Source organism: Octodon degus, unplaced genomic scaffold (genome assembly GCF_000260255.1).
Source record: "Octodon degus isolate 3935 unplaced genomic scaffold, OctDeg1.0 scaffold00267, whole genome shotgun sequence".
Taxonomy (NCBI): domain Eukaryota; kingdom Metazoa; phylum Chordata; class Mammalia; order Rodentia; family Octodontidae; genus Octodon; species Octodon degus.
In genome coordinates, this window is record NW_004524843.1 from 358,900 (window position 1) to 369,065 (window position 10,166).

Genomic DNA, 10,166 nt, shown 5'->3' on the forward strand with positions numbered 1-10,166 from the left:
GAGAGAGAGAGAGAGAGAGAGAGAGAGAGAGAGAGAGAGAAAGAGAGAGAGAGGCTGTCTAGGGTCTTCCCCCAAAATGCTTCAAATCTGTGTAATATCATTACACTTTCACTCTGAAAATACCTAGTTGAAATCCAATTACCAAATTTTGACTCCATTGTTAGAAGGAGAAAAAACCTGGTAAAACATGTTATTTTAGAACCTTTCTCAAATTACCATGGATTTTAAAAATTCTATTTGTAGGTTTACTGGAGGAAGCAAATGATATTTGTTTTCTTTCTTTATTTATTTTTTCAGAACCAAGGATTGAACTCAGGCCCTTGCACTTGCCAGAGAAGCACTTATTCCACTGAGCCATCTCCCCAGCCCTGATATTTCTCATTAGCTTAAATTCATCTTTGTATAGATGTATCTTTCAGAAATCTTTCAAAAACTTTCTACCTTGTCCCTGTCCTCAATCTAAATATCTAAACACAATGTGCTATAATAGATTACTGCGCAATTGGCCTCCAATGGACCACACCTTCAGTAATTTGTTTACCTTATACTTTCCTCCCCTTGGGTCTGGCTTAGCCCCTGACTAGATTTAACCAAGAGAATGAGAATGAGCCTCTTCAGTGCTTCAGACTTCAGATCTGGCAGGTTATGATGGCTCCACAGAAGTCCAGATTCCATGAAAAGAAAAAAAAAAAAAAAAGCCCAACTGTCCCAAGTCCTATAAAGAGACCCACAATATGGTGGTCTGCATTTCCTGAACTGGCCAACAAATGGAACCAAGTAAGTCGACATATGCGTGATTTGCCTTAGGATGGTTCCCCATCCCTGTTAAGCCAAGCCAGCTGACATCAATGAACAAAGATGAGCTCCCTTGCCCCAATCCCCTACCCAACTTGCAGACAAATGAGAAAACCAATGATCACTGTTGACATAAGCTACCATGTTTTTGGGTTAACAGACAATAGAATCACTGTTTTTAGCTTTTTCTAATGACTTGTGGCCACTATAAATTTTCAAGAACACAATAGACAACTGCTATAGTTTAGATCTAGAACGTCCCCCAAAACTCACATGTGCTTGGAAAGGGGGTGTTTTGAGGATGATTAGACCATGATTTGCTATAAGTAACTTGTGGTTAGGAGGGGAGATCTGATCAGAAGAGAAGGGACGCCAGGGGCCTGACCAGGAACGGTGAATGAGCCGTTGTTTGCCGTGATGTAAGCCACCTTCCTCTACCAGCCCCTTCCACAGAGCCATTTCTGCCCTGCTACTTTGGAGCCAAATGCTGACCATGCCCTGACCTGCCAGGTATTATGTCCCAGCACTCAGGAAGGTAACTAAGACAACAAGACTGCCAGGTTCTAGGTTCATGTTCCCCACTCACAGTCTAGTTGCTTGGCTATGTGTATCCCAATTTCTTCACTCTCCTGGCTACATCACGGAAGTATGGTGACCTGCTGATCCAGTGTCAACACATAAATCTTAATGCTTTCAAAACTCTCTATATCTTTTAGCCTATTCATTGTTAGCATGTTTTCTTTAACATCTAATTTCTTTTCTTTTTTTTGTAACCAAGGATTGAACTTAGGACCTTATGCTTGCCAGGCAGGTGCTTATGCTACTGAGCTATCTTCCTGGCCCCTTAAATTCTAATTTTTTAATATGTTAATACACATAGGGAAAGATTTGGAGACAAACATGTATATTAAATTATTTGTGTTAGTGTTTTGGATTTTATACATGATTTAAGATCAATCAGTATCAATAGCAATGCAAATATTACAAATATTTCAAAAGTATTTGCTCCTTCAAAATTTTTCCTAAATTTTGTAATGCAACAAGGATTAATACATTTCCAAATAATGTTTTCTGAAAGCAATTTTAATTCTGATGTTTTCTACAATGCTAGTTAAAAAGAACACAAACATCTCATATATAAGTGCCTTTCGGCCAGTTATTTAACCATGTTATGATTCAGCTTCTCCTATATAAATTAAGGATATGTATTTCTGTCTAGCTGTCTTGTATAAACACCATTTATTTATTTATTTATTTATTTATTTATTTATTATATTTTAGGGAAGGGTTTATAGGGTGTTCAGGGTCTCACTACTAGATTGGACTCATAGTGATCCGCCTGCTTACAGCCTCCCAAGAGCTGGGATTACAATTGTGCGCCACCACGCCTAGTCTCAGTTGCCATCTCAGTGTGCCCCGGAGGCGGTGCTGGCAGGGCAGGCCCAGGGATCAAACCCCCGACTCCTGAGCCTGCTTGCAGAAGCTTTAATCCGCTGAGCTATTTGGCTGGTCCTAAATACCTTATTTAGAGATGCTCAATAAAATAAAATTGATAATTATTGTCATTATTATCATCCTGATTTTCTTTACGATAGTGTGTATGCTTTCACTTTTATGGCATAGTGACTATTCATCAATCTGTTGTTATATCTTTGCTCAAAAGAAAGAAATAGAAAAAACTCTATAAAATTTGAAAATAGTAAACACCATGCACAAACTTTTTATCTATATGAGAACTCTGCAAAGGGCATAACCCCCTTTGTTTGTATATGACTTTTGTGTGTATTTATATTCCTATTATGAATTTGAACTCCCTAAGGAAACAGATTTGATCTCATGTCTTCTGTTTAGCCTTTTGCAAACTAGGAGTGATTAAGAAAAAGTATTATGACAATCACAGCAGTGACAATAGGCATGCAAGAGCATGTACCTCTGATTCTTTCACAGTGGAATAAGCTTTTCATGTTTCAGTGAGAATAAATGAAACACAACCTGCAGTTTTTGGAGCCAGGTTTCCAAGTAGTTTTACCAAATGCTTACGCTGAAAGTGCAGCAAGAACATAATTCTTTCTGATTGCTTCCCATTTCCCAACTGTTCTTAAACTTCGGTTGCTGATCTATGAAGAGAAGTGGGCAAAAACCTAAATCCAAGTCTTTCATTCTATCTTCTGGAGTGAAATTCATTCTGTGAAACTCAGGGAACCATCTAGAGTTGGTTAAAAAAAAATCCCGTAATCTGTTGTGGAATCTGGTATTGGGCTAATAGCAGAAATCACACTTTAATGCCACCTGACAAGCAGATTTTTGTGGTATATATTTTATTGTGGTTATTATATTTCATGCATGAAAGATCCAAGAAATAAAATGCTCACTTCTTAATGAGCTATTTTAAAGAAATTGAAGCAAGCTTTTTTGGATTTTTTGTCAAAGTAATGCATACTATTCCTCAAAATTAGTATTTTAGAAGGATCCCATGAATATTTGGATTCTGTTTATCTGTTTTTTGGGTGTTTTTTTTTTTTTTTTTTTTTTGGTATTTTAGAGAAGGGTCTACAGGGTGTTCAGGGTCTCACTACTAGATCGATTTGCAGTAATCCACCTGCTTACAGCCTCCCAAGAGCTGGGATTACAGGCATGCACCACCACGCCCAGTCTCAATTGCCATCTCAGCATGCCCTGGGGGCAGGGCCGGCACTGCAGGCCTGGAGATTGAACCCCAACCCCTGTGTCTGCTTGCAGGCACTTTAATCTGCTGAGCTATTTGGCCAGCCCTTGGATTCTGTTTAGTTCAGCAATATACATGGTATGCGCACTGGAAGAGATAAAGAAAATGAAGACATGAACATATATACACTCAGTATAAAGCACATTGCTGTCTCAATGTCCTTGTATATATGGAAACAGTAAAAGATGCACAGCTAAATGGGAACGAATGGGCTCATGCAGACTGCACCCCAGCAACACATGCAGTACCTCAGCGTCAAAAGGCAGAATGATAGAGTGGCTAGAAATAAAGAATGGCAAATAGTCCTTCAATTTTCTTTTTTTTAAAAAATTTACTTATTTATTTACTGGATACAGGGTCTTACTACACAGCTCCAACTTGTAGTGATCCTCCTGTCACAGCCTCTCCAGCACTGGGCTTAGTGGTGTGCACAACCACGCCTGGTTTCAGAGCCTCATAGTGTACCCGAGGTTCCAAGGGCCAGCATGGCATGCAGTAGTACCAAGATTGAACTCAGGTCTTTGTACTTGCCAAGCAGGCACTTACACTGCTGACCTAACTTCCCAGGCTCCTTCAATTGTCATAGCAAGCAATACTAGGGATTCACTCATTGGTCTCTTTCTTTTAGCAAAACGGCTTTCGAGAATTTCTGCTATAGACTAGATACATGGCCTGGAGAGATAGCTCAGTAGAATAAGTGCTTGCCTAGCAAGCGCAGGGTCCTGAGTTCAATCCCAAGTACCGTAAAATAAATAAATAAATACATACATACATACATACATACATACATACATACCAGATACATGACCTTGGGAATCATAGATCCTTCCTTCAAAATCTAAGAAAATAAAAGTCAAGGAAACAAGCCCATTTGAATAATAAGTGCTTGGGACACAGAGCATGGGACAAAATGTTATCAAGAGCATTGGTGGAAAAATGTAAATTAGTTGGGTTCCACACTTTTGAGCCAGGCACTAAACATATAAATCAGTACAGCACAAGAAAGAAGATGGGCCTTCCTTCTGACAACCAAAAATAGAATAGGAAGCATCCAACTTTACAACAACTTGATTCACCTAGTGAAGTATGGGGCTTGACTAGAAAGGAAGGAAGAAGCAGAACATTCATGACCAAATATGTCTCTGTGTTATGAAGCTAGAAGGCCATCCAAGGTCAGCAAGATGGCTCAGTGAACTAAGAGCCTGCTTAGGCAAATGCAGGGAACTGGGTTTGATACCCTGTACCACATGCTGCACTGGCTCCACCCCTGGGCGTGCTGAGCTTGCTACTGAGTCCAGGTATGGTGGTGTATGCCTGTAATTTCAGTGCTGGAGAGGCTGAAAATAGGAGGATCATTACAAGTCTGAGCTGTGTAGTGAGACCCTCTACCAAAAGAAGAAGGAGGAGGAGGAAGAGGATGAGGACAAGGAAGGGGGGGAGGAGGAGGAGGAGGAGAAGTAGATGATGATGATGATGGATGTGATTCATTTTAGAAGCACAAGTGGAATTCCCTGACCTTGTTGCCTTCTTCGTAGGCAAGAATCTTGCTTTATTTACTCTGCTGTGAGCAGTATGTTCTGAGAATCTTGCACGCAATATACATTTTGCTTAGAGTTTGGCTACTTTATTGAAAAAGAATAGAAAGGAGAAAATTAAAAAGAGACAGAATTTTCACCAGGCATGGTGACACATGCTTGCAATCCCAGCCCTTGGAAGGCTGAGGAAGGATTGCCAAGATTTGAGGTCACCTTGGGGTACATAAGGAAGATCGAGTCCAGCCTGAACTACACAGTGAGACTGTTTGAGAAGAAAAGAAAAGGAAAAACAAAAGAAAAGATAATTTTCTAAGGAAGGATAAATAAAAAAATGATTAAGTAAGACCCAGCATAAAGGGAGTGCCCTGCCACAGAAAGTGATAGAGATGCAGATAAAAGAAAAATGTTTGCATAAATGAACCTAGAGAAATAAAAACTTAATACATGAATAAGTAAATGAAATATACCAAAAAAGGATCTCATTGAGATTCTCAGATTTCAAATCTCTTGAGATTTGGTGAAGATATGAACATATTCCATGTTCCTATGAAACAACCATATGTGAATTCACAGTCTCTTGTTCATGACAATGTTTTTTAGGCACATCTTTGATAGAAAAGTGTGTTTAAAATAATATTATTATTAGAGAAATAATTGTTTTCTACAAAATTATACTTACATGTATCTGTTGGAATATAACAATACGTATCTTACAAATTCCTTAAATCAAAGTATGTATGTAGAAATATAAACTATGCAAATAGCAGCAGTTTATATTTCAGATATTGAAGTAGAAAGTTTGAAAGAGGAACAACAGACACAAGGTGAAGCTAGTGTCTCTACCTACCAGAAGCAAGTGTGTAGAAAGACAGAAAGAGGACATTGAGAAAGATGAATAACAGCAACAAAAAGGGAAAAATATCATTATGTTTCTTGGCATTAATTATGTTTTATTCATATTTTTATGTATCACTGTATCTTTGTCAGTCGTGTCATGTCAAAAGACTTTTAAAATCAAAGTTGAAAAAAACAATGCATATTTTCAGAGGGTTTACCAAATATTATGTATCTTTGAATTGTGGAATATGTATTTTTTTGAAATTCTTCACTTCAGTGACAGGTAATTTTCTTAGAATCTACAACTCTGATTTTGGACAAAGAAGGCTTTAGAATGAAAAGCAAAGGCGATAAACAAGGAAACAGGAATAAGTGTGGCTTGGTGCTGGTTGTCAGCATGTTGACAAGAAGGAAACAGATGAATAGTCACCAAGAATACTAAGCAGGAAGATGCTCTCACAAAGGAAAAGCGGGGATTTTTTTCTTTCCTATTTGTCTTTTTGGGTTTTTGTTCATGGCTCACAATCTGTTGTGTGTAGGGAGACAATGCAATTGCCAGTTCTCTGATTAACACCTGACTTTAATCTCGGTTCCCTTTGCCTCTTGTGGTTTTCACACTGCTGTGCATTCTCAGCTTTTGTTGGATCACTTGATTGTTTTCTTAATGAAGAATTTTTTCTGTATCATTAAGGAGACATCATTCACTAGAGAACTGTCTTGCTTTCTTATGGCACAACTGGTCACAAGGTCCTATCACAAATGGTGTTTCCATTTATGCAAATCAGATCTCAAGCCGAAATACGCATCAACATCACCTGGAGAGCTTGATAAAGGATGCAATGGGCTACGTCTGCAGCTTCTGGTTCAGTAGACCTAAAGTGAGGTTCAGGACATCTCTCTTCTTAGAAATCTCAGTGTAACACTGAGGCTGCTGCTTTGGAGACTCGCTTTGGGAGCCATGGATGTAGCGCATTATACTAACTACATGTTTTTCAAAGACTTAGTGTTCATATGGAATAACCATATCTGAATTCACAGTCCCTTGATCATAACAATGTTTTTTATGCACATCTTTAATGGAAAAGTGTGTTTAAAGTAGTTTTATTATTAGAGAAATAATTGCTTTCTACAAAATTATACTTACATATATCTGTTGGGATATAACAATATGTATCTTACAAATTCCTTAAATCAAAGTATGTATGTAGAAATATAAACTATGCAAATAGCAGCAGGTTAAATTTCACTTTATATGATTCTATCCTATTTCAGTTGATTTTGAATTAAATACAAGAAAACTTTTTTTTTTTTTTTTTGTAATTTTAGGAGGCTGTGGAGAGCAGGTTGGCCCTGATGTCTCCAAATCAACATTTTTTTTGCCTCCAATTCTAATGTGTCCAAAGAAAAGGAAGCCAAGACATGCCTTTGTAGGAGGGTTAAAAGAGAACTTTTATAAGTTAAAATGCATCATTGGATGTTTTAAACCATTATTTTTTATTCTTTTTTGTAGCTAAAAGAAGATATATAAGCAGAAGAAGGAAGCTTCTATGAAAAATTGTGTTTTGTGCTTCTTTTCGATAATACTTGATTATTATCTATTAATTCATTTCAAAACATAAGACTGTTTTTTTCTGGTAGAATTGAACATAATCATTATTTCTCAGGCTTCCCAGTAGTGGTAAGGCTGCTTCTTTCTCAACCTCTAAATAAGAAAAGGTAACGTCTTCAGGCTGGGTTAGATAAATGATGTATAAAAAACAATGAAAACCAGTAAGTGTATTTCCAAAGATGGATTTTTCAACCACTCTGGGGGAGGGTATGCTGATGACTTCCTGAATAGCCAAAATAAAATCCAAATGTTCAAATGAAGGTTGAAAATTTCCCATGCCCATCCATAAAGAAATACAGCTAGCACAGGACAGTGTGGTTTTCTGCCTGTAGGTAATACCATGCTATTCAAATAATGTGGTCTTCCATGTTAGAAGTTCTTGGGATAGATGTAAAAAATGTAATTATAATTCTTATGTTATGAGAAGTGGACACTGTAAAATTATACTCAAAAAAATCACACACCAAAAGTTTAGAATCACTTCAGCTATGGGTGATACAGAGATTTACTATGGGTCCTCCACAAGGGAGTAATATACAGCTAGAATTTTGTACTTTGGGAATGCATAGAATACAAATTTAATAGACTGAGGCTTCATCTTTGGATATTCTAGACTCTGTTAGGAAGATCCAGTGTGCATTCAAAGAAGGTATGGGCAGCAATAACAGCAGATATTTCTCTATTATTTTAATTTACAAGAATATCTGCAATGCATATAGTATGTAATGTATGCATTACAACGTTTTTAAGACAAAAGCACCTAATATGTTTGTACTGCCTAAATGTACCACATGTAATTTGCAATATGCGTAGATAAAATTAATTAAAATCCCATCATATTATACTTCATGGTGTTAATAAAACCAAATATAGTAGAGTACATAGTATATGACTCAAGTATTACATTGCAATAAAAGATTATTAATGTCACATGATTTAATAAGCATAAGACTGGACAATTTCAAATTAAGCCTTTTATAAAACACTCCAGTTATAATTGAAATGAAGTTCACAATATGCTTTGCAAAACTGAGATTTTCATAATTTTATTCATAAATAGAAAGGCGTAATAAAAATATTTTTGTACACTAGTTCTTTAGAAAAAGACAAAATAAAATCCACTAAATAGGACGTGCCAGGTTTCGATCCCCAGCACCACATGCCATGCTGGCCCTGTCTCCGAGGCATGCTGAGATGGCGATCAAGACTGGGCATTGTAGTACACATCTGCAATCCCAGTGCTCAGAATGCTGAAAACAGGAGGATCACTATGAGTGCAATCTGTGTAGTGAGACCCTATAGACCCTGTACTAAATGCATTAACAAATAAATAAATAGGATGCACCAGATGTTTTACCATTATGTCAGTTTAACTGTGCCCATGTACCTCTAATCAATGTACAATAAGGTAAATCCTAATTTTCAACACTATATATTGAAATCACTCAGAAAACTTCTTCTCTTACAGCACCCTAAAAATTATTCTTGCATCTCACACATTCTTCTACTTCTAGTCCTTTGCACTTAAGGGCCTGGGTACTTTACTTTGAACTGTAGCTCTTTATGAGATAACTGAACTACCCTCAGCTCCTGACCATATTTTTTTTTTTTTTTAGTACCGGGTCTACAGGGTCTCACTACACAGATCAGACTTGTGGTTATCCTTCCTGTTTTTCAGCCTCCCAAGTGCTGGGATTACAGACACGCACTATCTTAGCATTAACTCAATTCAAATGACAAGTCCATGTACAGGTGTCACCTCATCCTTTGCAAAAAAACAAGTAGGTAGCAACTTTCATAAGAAATAAGTAAAGCTAGTCAAAAGAAGAAAACAAGGAAAAAATAGTCAGGTATATTTTAAATCTTATCCAAAAATACCTAAATTGTGAAGATCAAATAAAATAAAACAGTATCTGGCCATACTATCCTGAATGTGCCCGATGTTGTCAAGTAAGACAAAACAAAAATTCACTTTAACTCACATTAAAGATGCTCATAGTCTGATACCTCACAACTTCTGGAAATGTTAAAAATGAGTCTTGAATTCAAATTAGTTTACAGTTTTCCCTATCATTTATATTGCAGTTAAAAGGATTAATGTGCAATGTTTTATTGAAAAGCTATGAACTGTGTCCAAACATAAAGAAATGTTGAAACAGAAGAATGGATGGGTTTTGTTTTCCAAATAGTGACTTCAATAAATTAAAGTGCTCAATATTGTACCAGCCTGTGTCAAAAATGAATAGTGAACCTGCCAGCAGAAATGTTTTCAATTTCTTAAGCACCGTCTTAGTCGCTGACAGAATTGATTGGCTTTTTGACACAAAGTTGTAGTGGCAGAGGCTTAAGAAGAGAGGAAGAAAATTCCTCTTTGACAAAGTATTCAAGGGGTAAGTGGTATCCAAATGTAACTTAATACATCAAATGGTTTATTTTGAATAAACCTGAGATGAATATTGCTATATTATATTTTGGCATTTTCACACTAATGATAACAATAATAAAATGATTTTTCCCTAAGAATAAAATTTTTGAAAGTTAATTAAATTTTTATTAGCTTTTTAATCATAGTTTTCCCCAGATTTGTAACATGAATCAACTAAATGTTCTATAATTTATTTATAAGTTTTTTAGTATAAAGAACTACAAGTTAACTTGACAAGAA

General features: G+C 36.6%; 1 non-coding gene across 1 annotated transcript; it reads right to left on the bottom strand.

Annotated features, from left to right (window-relative positions):
• Positions 1-7,202: 7,202 nt before the first annotated feature.
• LOC111814091 lies at positions 7,203-7,328 on the bottom strand. Its single transcript, XR_002819163.1, has one exon. It is a non-coding gene; the product is annotated as a small nucleolar RNA SNORA38 (small nucleolar RNA).
• Between the last annotated feature and the right edge of the window lie 2,838 nt (positions 7,329-10,166).